The 15,396-nt window shown below is 42.7% G+C and overlaps 1 protein-coding gene across 3 annotated transcripts in view; it reads right to left on the minus strand.

Moving 5' to 3' along the window:
• Window positions 1-15,396, minus strand: part of BMPR2 (bone morphogenetic protein receptor type 2) — a 626,887-nt gene that overhangs the window by 294,653 nt on the left and 316,838 nt on the right. The gene's annotated exons all lie outside the window — the stretch shown is intronic.

Here is a 15,396-nt window from a genome sequence, read left to right on the forward strand (position 1 = left end):
ACTCACCTCCTCACTGCGCCTCTCCTTTGTCGTCCCTCCACTCTGGCCAGAAACAGAAGCACACCCAGGCTCCCCTAAGCCAATCACAATGCTGCAATGCAGCGTTCTCGTTGGTCGGAGCGTGGTGGTTCGGCGCTCAGACAGGGACTGGGGGCCTGGGCATTTCTCCACCCAGGCTGTAATGCCACCTGGACAGAGAACATGCAAAGTATGCATGAATGATTGGCCGGCCCAAAACGGCTGGCCAAGCATTCATGCACACAGAGTGCCCACCACTCCTCCCCCTGCTCCTCTGTCAGCAGAGCAACTCCACCCTACCCGCAAAGCTGCCGTAGCAGGAACAAATAAAATGATGAATAACATTGTTATTATCATTTTATTTTTCCTTTATTTACACTGCTAAAAAGTAGTGGCGCGGCGCTCCTCTGCCTTAGCGGGGGAGCCGCCACTGGAAACCAGACAATTGGAAAACATGGAACGCAGTGTCACTTGGAATGCTGCTGCAAAAAGTTCTTACCAAGTTCAACAAAGATTGGAGTGATAGTTGGTATTTGCAGTGATTCAGCTACGTATATGAAAAAGTTGTGTGAAATCGATCCCTGAGCTGAATTGCTTCCCTGTAAGAGATTCTTGCCACTTGTGAGGTGGTATGCTGAACGCATCTTTACAATCTACAGATTTAATGAAGAAAACTATTGACTTTGTAGTCGATTCTGGTGCACTGTTTCGCTATGCTTTGGAACTAAAACGCAAATATTTCTCATTATGTGCTTTGTGTGGCATCAAAGAAAGACAAAACGCACAAGATGATGGACGGAATGTTGCACATTGGCAAAACATTCACCCCTAGTCACAGATCTGGGTTTAATCCATCGTTATTTTGCTCACCACGCCACCCCAGTTCAGACATGGCCATATGCAAATCAGTCTTGACCCTGTGCCTCATGGGAACAGTCCAGCCCGAACTGCCAAGCCATGTTTTCCCTGGACCGGAATCAAGCATCCTAGGACCGGTTTCAGGGTTTCACCCCTCTTCAGCCAGGATAGCTTGACTCCAGTGGCGTAGTGAGCACGGGACCCACGTCTGGGCATACCCTTCCCACATGGGGCGAACAGCAAAACACACAAGATGGACGGAATGTTGCACATTGGCAAAACATTCACACCCAGTCACACATCTGGGTTTAATCCATTGTTATTTTGCTCACCACGCCACCCCAGTTCAGACATAGCCATATGCAAATCAGTCTTGACCCTGTGACTCATGGGAACAGTCCAGCCTGAACTGCCAAGCCACGTCTTCCCTGGACCGGAATCAAGCATCCTAGGACCGGTTTTGGGGTTCCACCCCTCTTCAGCCAGGATAGCTTGACTTCAGTGGCGTAGTGATCAGTTGACTGGGGGTGAGTGCTTGCAATGTTCAACACTTCGTCCATCATCCCCTTTGGTTTTGCTTTGTTCGCCCTACGTTGGCAGGGTATGCCCAGATGTGGGTCCCTTGCTCACTTTGCCACTGGAATCAAGCTAGCCTGGCTGATGACGGCTGATTAGCCAGAAACCGGTGCCAGGATGCATGTTTCCAGTACAGGGAAGACATGACTTGGCAGTTTGGGCTGGACTGTTTCCATGAGGCACAGGGTCAGACTGATTTGCATATGGCCATGTCTGAACTGGGGTGGCGGAGTGAGCTAAAGAATGATGATGGATTAAACCCAGATCAGTTGACTGGGGGCGAGTGCTTGCAATGTTCAACACTGTCCATCATACCCTTTGGTTTTGCATCAAAGAAAGAGTCATTCCATCTGTGTCATTTAGCCGGTGGGTCTCAGTCCTAGAGGCTGTGAATGCTAGATTATCCATGTTTACAGAATTTTTGCTTAGTGATAATGCCGAAGGCAAGAAATGTGAGGATCTTAGGTTACGTATTGACAGTGATGTGAAAAAAGTACACTCTACTGCAGTCTTAGATTTTTACAGGAAGACATGACTGCTGTAGTGGACATAATCAAACAAGCATTTGCAATGCAATAGGTCTTGCATTTGTGAGAGTTTAAGCGATTGGCATTATAAAGGACAATGCCTTTTATTTATATTTTAAAAACCAAAACATAAATAAAAGGCATTGCTATTTACAATGTCTATAGCTCAAACTCGCGTAAATGCGAGACCTATTGCAATTGATAGAAGATCGCATTACTGAATGGGTAATGGGTCGCTGGGGGTAAATGTAAAGTGCAAGATTATTGCGGTAGCATTGTGACTAGAGTGAAAACTGTATGCGTGCTATGCGTTTAATGCATCTTTTTTTAAGTAGCGGCTTGATACGATCACACTGATTGTAAATAGGTACATCGAAATCTAAGGAGCATGAGCACAGAATGGAGGATAAAGGCCCAGATGGGAGGGAAGGAGTAAACAAAGCCAGAGCAGAAATGTGTGTGGCAAGTTGATGTAAACGAACATGTGAGGTGTATAAAAAAACGTTTAGCGGTGTATGTGGGGTGTGTAAAGTAATGAAGGTAAAATGATGTATTGTATGCAAAGCAAAAGATGCATAGCGTATTAGCAAATGGGTATGACGCTAGTGCAGGGTCGAATGCTATTGGTTAAGAGTGTTGGTATAGCAATGGTGTTAGTTGAAAAATGGCTGCTTGTGAAGTGACCTGCAGTAATATGTAATAAACGGAGGATAAGGCTGGTGGGCAGGGGAAAAGAGCAAGGAGTGAACAGGAAATTCTGTATGTGCGGCAGAAATTAAGTTATAAGGTAGCAAAAAGTGTTTTAGGGTGTGTGTAGTGCCTGTAGGTGTATAAAGAGGAAAAATAACTTTTAAGGGGTAAAATTAAATGTGTAGGAGCCTATTAGCATGTGGGTACCACTACGGTGCAGGGAAATGGCCAGTTTGGATCAGCAGGAATAAATTAGTATAGCGTGTGTGTATACCCATGCCGTGCTGTCACTAGTTTTTGTACTGCACTTAAAGCGCGGTATGCATATTACAAATGGGTAGTATCTACTGCGTGGGGTAATAGTTTACTATAGTGATATTGGTATAGCATTTCTGGCACTTTTGAGATAGTTGCTTGTGTAGATGAGCAGCAACTTGTAATTGAGGAAGGAGGGGTATAACAGGGTAAGGCAAAAAGTGAAGGGCAAACTTGTGTGTGCGAGCACGTAATTTTCCTGCGAGGCAGGGAAAAGTTCTGTAGTGCACATGTGTGGGTTATGGGAAGTATGAAGGGGAAAATGAATTCCTGATGGTTTAATTAAATGTGTAGCAACCGATTAGCATTTGGTAGAAGCATCCTGTGGAATAATGCTAGTGTTGCATTAGCAGCTTAAAAACAGCACAGGCTTTGTGTATACATATGCCATGCTCTGCCTAGCACCAACATATACCTGAAGGGCGCCCCCTCCGTGTGTTGTATGAAAACACGGATATGAATAATTTGGCTTAGCAGCGATTTGGAGCAGGGGGTGCTTTGCCCTTAATTGCCGAACGACCTGTTTGTAGTATAATTTAAATTTGTAGGTAGAGTAAGTTGTACTATGGGAGAAATGAGTTTATGGTGCAAGGGGCTTTAATTTTAGCAGGTAAGGAAGAAGTAAGGATAGACTTACTCTTAGGAGAAATAGGAAGAGTGGGCGGGGAAGAAGGATTTTAAAAGGTGTATTAATACATGGCTGAGGGGGCAAAACTTAATGAGGCAGAATACGGAGTCAGACCCAAATATGTGTTGTTCATAGGGTTCCCGCTAGAGCGTAGCGTTGATAATGTGTAAGCATGTGGCATGACTTTTTTGGGGGCGGGGAGTTGTGCTAAATATGGGGCTCCGGCTTTGTAGTGTCCGCAGTTTATAAAACTGCACAAGAGTACAATTGCCCTGTTAGTGTGGAATTCTATCAATGAGGGCAAAATGAAAGGTGCAGAAGCCAATTAAATGTGGGGAGTGATACTCTATGGGAGAACGTTTATTGTGGGTTAGTGGCTTAAAACTGCTACAGCGTTTGTTGATACCTGTACGACCTTTTGATCAACAGTAGAAAATGTTCAAGGAGGGATAACATGGGGGGGGGGGGAGGGGAGGGGGAGAGGGGGAGGTATAAAGCAAGTGAAGGGCGAACAGATTCATATGGCAAGGCGCCTAGATGGTGCCGAAGATAAAATTTGGGAAACAACGTTTGGAGCAGCCTAAAAGGACTGGAGAGTATGTGTTTAAGGCGACTGTGTATAGTCGCAGGGGCGTGTGATTAGCAGCAATTGTGTGAAGGGAGGAGGGGCTGGGCCAAGGAGAGTTAGTGTGTGCGCAAAGGGAAACAAAAAATGTGTGGGGGTAAATCCCCCAAATTATACAAAAATGTAAGGAGAATAAGAGGACTGTAAGCCATGTGTGTGTGCAGTAAACAGTTTGCTTGAGAATTATAGGTAGTAAGGACTAATACACGGGGAAGAGCGCATTAGTAGATTGATAGTGTGGCGCTGTGGGCTAATGCTTTTGCGCAAGATTATTGCAGTAGCAGAGTGCAGAGATGGTAAACTGTGTGCGTGCTGTATGTCTAATGCAGTGTCTGCGGGTTGCTGCTTGTGATCCTTACACTGTTTGGAATACAGACTGTGCAATGTGAGGCACAGAATGGAGTGAGGAAGGAGTGGGTGGGAAGGAAAGAGGGAACAGAGGTGGATTTAAAGTGTTTTGTGGGTTGCAGCTTGATATGTTAACACTGTTTGTAATAGTCACAATCCAAGGTAACCAACACGGTCGCAGAATGGAGGGAGGAATGAGTGGGTGGGAGGGAAAGAACGAGCGGAGGTGGTTTTAAAGTATGTGCGGGAACCTGATGTAAGTCACCGCGTGAGATACATAACAATAGGTAGTAAAGGCAAATACATGGCACAAGAGCGCATTAGTAGATGGGTAGTGTGACGCTGCGGGCTAATGCTGTGCGCAAGATTATTGCGGTACCAGAGTGCGAAGATCAATAACTGTGCGCACCAACAGCAATTTGTAATTGAGGGTTGGAGGGGTCCGGCAGGGGGAAAAAAGCAAGGGTCAAACGGTTGTGTGGGTATAAGCCCTGCAAATTGTCGTGGGAGGTAGTGAAAAGCTGTTTAGTGCATATGTGTGGGCTATGAATAGCATAAAAGGCTAAATTAATGCCTGATGGTTGAAGTAAATGTGGCACAACCGATTTGCTGTGAGGAGTACTCTGCGGAATAATGCTAGTGTTGCATTAGTAGCCTAAAAACAGCGCAGCGTCTGTGTTTACATATATCACGCTTTAACCAGCACTAACATAGACCTAAACGCGCCCTTTGCGTGTTTTCTAACAAAACAGTGCGAAGAATAATTTGGTGCAGCAGCGATTTGGAGCAGGCAGTGCTTTGGCGGTAGGATGACTTATTTGTAGTGTGAATTAAATCTGTAGGTAAAGTAAGTTGCGCTACTGGGAGAAATTAGGTTAAGGTGCAACGGGCCTTAATTTTAGCAGGTATGGGAAAAGCTGGGATAGACTTACATACAGGAGAAATGGGAAGAGTGGGCGGGGAAGAGGGGTTTGTAACAGTAGTATTAATACAAGGCAGAGCTAAGGGGCTTAATGAGGTAGAATAAAGTGTTAAGAGTCAGAAATGGGATCTTGGTAGAATCCCTATTTGAAGGCAGTTTTGATAATAAGAAAGCATGCGTGTTGACGTTTTTTGGCGAAAGGGCGGCGAGTTGTGTGCTAAATAGGAGGCTTCGAGTTTGTATTGTGCATAGTTTCGAAAGCAGTTTATAAAGCTGTACTAGAGTACAATTGCCTGTAAGTGTGCAAATTAAGGGCAAAATGAAATGTGCAGAAGCCGATTAAATGCGGGTAGTGATACTGTGTGGAGGTATGTTTATCCTGGGATAGCGGCTTCAAACTGCTACAGCGTTTGTTTATTCCTATACAACCCTTTGATCAGTAGTAGATAATGTCAAAGTAGGGCCAACACGGGGGGAAGGTAAAAAGAAGTGAAGGACGAACCGATTCATGCGGCAAGGCGCTGCCAGATGGTGCGAAAGATCAAATTTAGGAAAAAGTGTTTGAAGCAGCCAAACAGGGCTGTAGAGCATGTGTTTAAAGCGACTGTTTATACTCGCGTTGGTGTGTGACTAGCAGCAATTGAGTGGAGGGAGGAGGGGCTGGGCCGAGGAGAGAAAGTGTGTGCGCAAAGGGATACAAAAATGTGTGGGGAGGGAAAAGCCCCAAAATTATACAGAGATGTAATTGAAAAAAAGGGTATTAGAAGGCATGTGTACAGTTTGTAAGAGAAATCTAGGTAGTAAGGGCAAATACACGGGCCAAGAGCGCATTAGTAAGTGGGTAGTGTGGCACTGTGGCCTAATGCTTTGTGCAAGATCATTGTGGTAGCAGAGTGGAAAGATGGAAAACTGTACGTGTGCTGTATGTATAATGCGGTGTTTGCGGGTTGCAGCTTGAGATCCTAAAACTGGTGTTTTATTTTTATAGCGCCATGCGCGCGCTTTCACTTTGTTTACTCCCTGCGTTCCCACTGCTTTAAAGATGTTAATACAATCCTGACACTGTTTTTTATAGTCACATCACAATGTAACCAACAGGACAGCAGAGTGGAGTGAGGAAGGAGTGGGTAAGATGGTAGGAGCGACCGAAGGTTAATGTAAAGTGTAGTGTGCAGAGATAAGAAACTGTGGAATCGCAGAGCAAAGAAAGTGAAGACGCGCACTGCTATTACACGAAACGCCCGGAGAAACCAAAGCAGCGCGTGCATATGTCATTTCCAGGCGCGTGCACGCCGAAATAAGACAGATAGGGAACCAAACAAGCTTCCCTCCCAATAAAAGCCACGGATTTGGCGCGCGCCAGTAAGAAGCGTGGGTGGAGCTTCCACCTCGCTTAGCAAGAAAAGAGACAAAAATAGATCTCGCCTGGAGCGAGCAGCACATGCGCTGCATTGCTAGGCGAGACCTAAAAACTAGAGTCTGAAAACACCCTTGTCTACCAAGTGTTCAGCATAATTGAGAGTAGGCTGGGCAACACTTTAATGTGACTTTGGCACTACAACATGTTTCATGTTAGTATGCTTGCCACGTGGTAAGCAAAGAAATGTCCAGGATCACTTCAGGAAATATTATTTTACAATGTATGAGAAATGGCTTGCAATAAAGCATAGAAATGTCCCTTCACCAACCATGGCATTTGGCATCAATGAAGCCTCACTGTGGTACTCAGCACAAATTCTAGATCCCTTCCGTAAATGGAAATTTTCTCCGGATTTTGAAAAGTACTGCTTTATTTTTGACTGCTTTAATAACTCTGAGGGGATATGCGCCCAATTCAATGCATATGTTGCAGAACCTGTCCCAGAGAATTGCAATCCTCAGAAGCACCAATATTGGCATGGAAAGCTACGTCAGTGACCAGAGTTAGCAAATTGTGTACTGGTTGCTTTGGGATTGCCAGTCTCAAGTGCCAACGTTGAGAGGGCCTTTTCACATGGGTTTAAAGGTTTACATGGGAAGGAAAGAGCGAGCGAGCATGACCAAAGACTCACTGAAGAAGTATTGTATGGTGTACTACAATAAGTTTGGTTCGTAAAAATGTATTTGGACTTCATATACACTGTATGCACACTGTCTATATACCATGCACTATCAATGGAGAAAGCAAGCAATAATAAAAGCAAAACATTATATAAACAACGGAAAAACACTGTTATTTTTAATGGCGCAAAAATGTGTAACCATTGATAACCACGGTTTGTGTAAAGTATTGAATAACACAAAACAAAACACCAGAATTTACTAAAAATAGAAACTGAAAACAGGAAAGCCTACTAACAAGCAACCAGACCAGCTCTATGGGCTGTATGGACACGCTAAGCTCTTAAAAGAAAATATGAGCCATTCTGAGCATGAAGGATGTATATGAGTTTGCATTGGCCATCAATTGATTGCTTCCAGAGGCTTCCAGTGGTCCCTCTAGGAGCTGATGTTTAATTATTGTTGCCTATTTTCCAGTTATGTTTTCCAGACGGCTACCAGCCATTTGCACATACTGTGTACAGGTATCTTCAAAAAGGAGGGCCACAGCAGATCATAGTCACAGGGGTAACCATCATTTTGTTTGCACACTTGACTTTAACTGGGTTTACAGTTAGTACACTTTAGTATAGTTTGTATTTAGGTCCCTAAAAGTATATACAAAAAGGCCTTAATTATGAAAAGTATAGAGAGATTATCAACATTTATTTCTTTGTCACTGTACAATTGTCACACACTTACACCAAATCTGATTATCAATCCATTTGATAATACTATGTGACAGCACATTGTCTGTACCCAGAATAACAGTGAGCAACGTAGGTAGCAATTCAATACAAGATATCGGTCAATGTGTTACCATTGTAATCAATGCGTGTTTACTTCTTGTGAAAAGGCTGCATTTTTTATGTTAATAAATTGTTTTAACCATTCTCCTTTCCTTGCGGACAGACTTCCAGATCACAGGTTGTAGACTATCTAGAAATATGGTACAGGAGAGTGTGGGGAATAGGCAGACACAGTCTCTTCCAGGCTTCAGGCACCCGGACTGATTCTCATACTTCGGAAAGAATTCTTGTAAGTATGACTGTCGACTCCTGTGCAAACTGCTGCAATGGGTGGCAACTGAACTTACTGTATAGTGACACTCCAGAGCTCTGAGACTACAAAGACTAATCTATTCCACTCCAGCAAGACTCATCCCCCAACAAGCTATAGTTCAACTGTCTGCCACCCCGAGACTCTGCCTCACATGTCCAGTTATCTGTACCACAATGTTGCTACACACTCACCCAGGGTTTGAACTATATTTCTTGCTTAAAATATCCTGGCATTGAGATCACAAAGCGGAACAAAATCAAATGGATAACATTTTCCAACATACTGGGTAGTAGAAGACAACCACCATGTTCCTGCGTACCCGAACCAGCAAGCAGACACTAGTGGCCGACATTAGGGGTGCACCATCCTTAACAGCCTTGCGGAAGACAGTGGTCTCTTTCTTTGTTGTAACCTGCTGGTGGTATCAGGGACTTTACCAAAAACCACCAATAAGCAGTGTTAGCCCTTCTATGAGCATCACGCTCTTTTGTGAGTGACCCAGTCAGGCGCACTACATTCCTCAGCATTCCAGGTGGAAGAGGCAGGCACCCAGCCACAAGAGCAGACTTTGGCATGCAGACACCATCAGACATTAGGTGACTGCCTCGCACATCTTCACCCACTGATGTATTTGGTTTCTTACTTCCCGTGCAGTACCTGCAGTCCCGTGCAGTACCTGCAGACTGCGACCGGTGCCAGTAAATAAAGCGGCCAGGCAAACACTGAACCCAAGTCATCATTATACTCCATGGTAACCACTAGCTGTGGAGAGGTGTGGCTCACTGGTTAGAGGCGGCAGACCCGTAAGCAGAGGACGGCCCGGGACCAGGGTTCGATTCCCAACGCGGCAGGGTCGTGGACCAGGGTCAGCGGGCTCGATAATTCTCGCCTCGGTCCCTACTCCAGTCAGGGACCACACTCGGCAACTCTGGGCATTAGCTTGCCTCATCTTCACAACGGCCCCCCCAGACCGCCGGGGATGCTTGGTCGCACCTTAGAGATACCCATTAGGGACCATCTCTCAGGGTGAGCCAGGATGGGTTCCCCAGCGGTCGAAGCGCGGAGATACTCCTCCGGGAGTCGATTCTAGCGCTATATAAACCCACAATTAAATTAAATTAAATACTTACTTCACAGCAATCTCAATAAACATCTTCCTAAACTGATTTGTGAATACATTTCACTAGATTCTACCTAGATAATGGTGACATTAAAAACGGCAGGTCAGCTGTCAATCATTATGACAAACTAGCTGATTTTCTAGTCACAAAAGAATCTTAGCTTAACTCTTACTGTGAGGTCATTACCTCAAACGGATAATAGTGCCCTCATGGCAGAGGAACAGGAGTTCCACTAATGCACAGGGGTATTCTGCCATTGAACCTTATAAAAAAACTTGGAACGTATTTCACTATGAACAACTTCTCTTCTCACAACATCTTCCCCTCGCCTTTACTCGGATGATCTGTTATTGACCAGTAGGTAGGAAGAGAGAACCGGTGCAAATCTTCTTAAGCAACATCAATCTTGTGATTGTCAAACATCTGACCCTAACCTTGCTTGGCTATTTCAATCTGTGGCTAGAAAATGTGAGCGTGAGGCATGCTACAACTTCTAAGTGGGTTCTCTTTTTTAGGGTTTTCACAGTCCGTTCACTACACAAAAATACAAAGGAAAGGAAAAAACCACAATAGGCTACCACTATTGAAAAAGCATCACTATGCAAAAACTAGAACAATGATTAAATTGGTGTGGTCTGTCCGCAATCCTGCACACTGCTATTCCGGTGTACTTCGCCCACAACCTCTATTATTTTGGCTCCTAGTTTTATGGAATTTCTTTTCTTCTTTTGTATTTATCAATTGTTATATATTTTTTTCTTTTACTGTTTATCCACATTTTTGATAAGTGAAAAACTGATTTAATTCCATATTAATATAAATTATATTTTTGTTGTCTGTAGTGGTTTAGTGTGCTAAGTTGCCATATAAAACAGCACAATTACCTGAAACAATAGCATTAGAATTGGTACATAAATGCAGCTTCATTAGGAAACCTCATCACTGCGTTGTCAATATGCAGAGCAACTGGTCCAGCGGCCGTAACTGCAAACAGAACGATACATGCTCACGTTGATGCAGAAGCAAAATGAGAACCAACACACAGCACTTTGGGAACTAATCTGCGCTATGAACCGCACCCAACATGTATCCGGAGCAGTGTTTAAAACCGCATAAGAAAATCATGTACGCCTAGAACCACGTGAATAATTTACAAAACAAGAGTGAAATGCATATGATCCCGATCATCAAACAAGTGGAACCATCAAAACCTCTTTAACACCACTGGTGACCGTCTAACTAACAGAAAAATGTGTCAAAAAAACAAACATGTGAACACAAAAACTAATATGCTCACTATAATCACTATGGGCCTGATTACGATGTCGATCGGAAAGCCTCCGACCGCTGGTGGCGAAGTGAGCTAAAGTACGATGATGGATTCAACCCAGATCAGTGACTGGGGGTGAGTGTCTGAAAAGTTTCAGAGCTCCCTCTGTCACCTCCTTGTGTTTGCTTTGTTCACCCTAAGTTGGCAGGGTATGCCCAGATGTGGGTCCACTGCTCACTTTGCAACGGGATTCAAGCTAGCCTGGCTGATGAGGGATGTTACCCCAAAACTGGTCCCATTATGCTCGTTTCCGGTCCAGGGAAGACCTGGCTTGGCAGTTCGGGCTGGACTGTTCCCATGAGGCACAGGGTCAAGACTTTATTTGCATATAGCTGGGTCTGAACTGGGGTGGCGAAGTGAGCTAAAGAACGATGATGGATTCAACCCAGATAGATCTGTGACTGGTGGCGAGTATCTGAAAAGTTTTAGCGCTCTGTCCATCATCTGCTTGTGTTTGCATTACAAAAAACAGATTTCCAATTTATCATTCATGCCATTTGGCTGTAAGTGTCCGATTTTCATATCCCAAAAAACTCTCTTTTAAGAAGTCTTTTGTGACTCTCAATGTCAGGTTGTGGTATTACACTTCTAGGATTTGAAAAAGTATTTGGGTGATACTGTGCCCATGTTCAATCCAATGACTAGCCACATCAGAGTGCTTTTTGTCGTTTCTGATTTACTTTTCTGTTCTATGGAAACATTGCTAAGGAAAATACACAAACCCAACTTTACTATGATGATCTTTGTTTCCAGTACTGTGATTCATTGATCTACACTGCACTATGGAATTCAGAACAATGTTCCTTTTATCTTCACATGTGCACCATCAATAACCTCACACAGTTCGCTCACTTGATATTTTTTAGCTATCCCACGCAATTTTTCAGATGACTATTTTCATTATTGTTCTATTTTTATTTTATGTTTATTTGGTTCATATGCTTTTCTTTCATCACTTTTCAACACTTGTTAACTGTTTTTTCACATATGATTGAGATCATACGCGTTTTACTCTTGTTTTATAAATTATTCATGTGGTTCTAGGCATATATGGTTTGCACATGCGGTTTTAAGAACCGCTACGGATACACATCGGGTGCGGTTCATATTACTATTTCACAACGTGGTTCTCATTATGCTATCGTATTGAAGCGAGCATTAATGGTTCTGCTGACCGTTACCCATGAAGAAAAGTTTTTCAACCCGTAATGCATTGGGTCATTCTTTTCACTTGAATAAATTGATCATTTTATCATGTAGGATGCATATCAGAAGATGAATGATGCTCCTGATGTTTGAAATTATGATATGTTCTGACTGAATGAAATTCTCAAGAATTCAAAAATATATTTTTTAATCTATGAAAATTTGGTATACAGTTTATTGATCAAATTCAGCACAGTTTAATCCTGTCCTTCCCCCTTGCAGGCTGTAACTCATTTTCCTTTCCTCCCCCCGATTCCTTTTCTCTGCAGCTACTATTCAGCAGATCCTGGAAACGGTAAGGAGCATCGTTTATTATATCAGAGGCAGTTACTGTAGTGATTATTACTTGCTGAAAGAACCTGGCACTTATTTCACTACTACCAGAAAGACTCGTATTTTAGAACTGTGAAGTCTACACTCACAACTACTCTACTACTTTTTTTTAATTTTTATTTACAAGTAGTTACATAGATAGATATACATAACAGAGTTATAAATAAGAGAGGACAAAATACTTCTGATTCCCAGGTATGTATGGAATGGAATGGAATGTATTTAATTGTATAGTTCACAACTGTAAGGTTTTATCATTGCATGTTATCGTTTGTATATATGCATTAGGTATTTTCCTCATGTTGAGTCCAGGAGTGTCTCTTCTAAATCCTATTGCACTTTCCCCGTTGCTCGTGTAACATGCTTAGAATATCGGCGGGCGATACCCATAGGTGGGCAATTACTGAAATGCAAAAAGACTGCATTCGGTCAGTATTCAGTTGTAAAAATGTGTAAAAAATTAAAATTGCGAGCAGGTATGTATGCGGATTTGTAAAGGGCAAACTTAGGCCAAAAACATCACAGTGCTTTACAGGGTCAAAGGCAAACATTAAGTCAATGAGCAATAGACAGGTAGGGGTTCTAGGAGCAGGAGCGTACTGTTACTGCAATCTTTGTTATATAAAGAGGTGTGTCTTCAACTCTTTACTAAACTTGAGAAGTACTAGGGCGGTCCTGATGGATATCAGGATGTTCCAGATTGTTGTTGTGTGGATGAAGAAGCATGCTGCTTTTTTTTTTATTACACTTGCTAGTCAGCAGTATGCTACTGTCAGATGGCGAGCCCGCTTGAAAAATAAGCAAGGTTGCTGGTCGTGATAGCTTTGGAAATGATGCAGCTAGTTTTAAAGATGTTGCAGTATATCAAGGCGAACTAATGAAGTTTTATCAGGATGGAGGTGATGTGATCATATGTATTCAGCCCTTGGATGAGACTTTATTATGGGATATAATTAATACCTTCTTTGTAGAAAACATAAAGAAGATCCTTTAGGCTAATGGTTGTGGCTAAAACAACCATCTTGCAAGAATTATACATCACTTGTGAGCTGAAATAACTCAGCAGGTCATACTTCACAGACTTTAAACAGTGTAGGCTATTTCACCTGAGTTTTCAAACATATTGTAGGCTCCATTAAGCCACTGAGGTAGTCAGCTGATCACTCATCTGCATGCATACTGAAAGAACTATCCTTGCTCTATGCATCATCTGCAAACTGGTCCAAATAATGTTTGTGGTGATGTGTTCCAAATGTCCAAAAAAGGATTAACTGTGTCACTATTAAAAACAAACATTATTTCGACTCGCTCATTACATCTAATTTTGCCTCATCATCAGACTTCTAGCAGTGGTCAAAATTCAGGAGAAAGCTGTGGCCACCCAAGATACAAGACTCTCTAGATAATTATTCCTATTTGTCTCTGACACAATCAGGCTTCAGACCTAAACGTGGGAAAGACAGTGAGCACAGTCTTCTAGAAAGACACTATCTACCTGATAGATCCGGGGCAAGCTGTCAGCTAATCTTGCTGGATCTCACTGTGCCGTTTGACAGAATCTAGCACTCAATCGTACTACAGAGATTTTTCACCGTAGCAGACACTTATGATAAATCCAGGCTATGGTTTAAGTCCCCCCAATCGTTATGTGTAGTCTCTATCTCCCAAAAGAGGTGTGATCCACATGTGGACACCAATAAAATCCCAATTATTGCTTAATGTGTGTAACATATACCTTATGTATTTTACCAGCATCTTTTATGACTAAGGTGTCACCATCCTACATTCTGTGGATGATACATATGCTTATATAATGTTGTTCAAACATTTTTCATCAAGAGTAGCTTTGCAGAATGTTGTCTTTAAAATTATTGGGTAAAAGGCAGATTTTAAAAAAAGCTGACAACACAGTAGGTTGTAATTTTCAGTTTAAAAGGAGAAAAGAGCTAGCTTCCTTGCCAATTTCAATACATGTTGGGCAAAATATTCTAGTACCATGGAAGGTAAAAAATCTAGGCTTCTTCAGATTGATCGATGTAAGCTCAGACAGGAGAGGCTGTGTGTGAGCAGCCATTTTATTCAAATGAGCCGAGTGAGACATGTCACTCTGCATGTATTGTCAGATCACGGGTCTTCGGGATGGAAGCAGCTATTAATGTTCCTTTAGATTTTTGAAAGGCCTTGTGAGATGTACTGCCAGCCTTCCAAACTTTATGAAGAGTATAAACAAAAAAGCTCACACTCACTGCAGTCAGGAGGTACCTACATTGGCGTCCAATGCACAAGCGGATACAATTTTTAATTGGGTTTCAGAACTGTCAAATGCATTCACAAACTGAAAGTTAACTTTCTTGTAGAGAATGAGTACATTCACTACTAATAGCAATTTTAGAAGGTTAGATGGTGACGTCATGGAGTCCCACAATTTTTTCTTAGTGGGTGGTAGGGCTTCCTTCTCATAAGTAACTTAGAACTGTAATTGACTTCTGCTAGAACTCGATCACTCGCGCTCACTGATAAGCTGCAGTATCCACCTTAAGAAATTTCCATTTGAGGGGTGTGCTCTTTATAAGCGCTGTGTCAGTCAGTCCAGCACTTAGAGGCAATTTTTTAAAATCTTCAGAGTACTTGAAAAAATATGAACGGAATACTGTCCCAGGAAGGGTGATTGAGTGGTATCTCCTATTTTTCAGTCTAATCATTTCCGATTTAGGTAATGTAGTATGCTGTAGCATTATTGAAAAGGAATCCTTTACCG

Source organism: Triturus cristatus, chromosome 3_2 (assembly GCF_964204655.1).
Source record: "Triturus cristatus chromosome 3_2, aTriCri1.1, whole genome shotgun sequence".
NCBI classification, from domain to species: domain Eukaryota; kingdom Metazoa; phylum Chordata; class Amphibia; order Caudata; family Salamandridae; genus Triturus; species Triturus cristatus.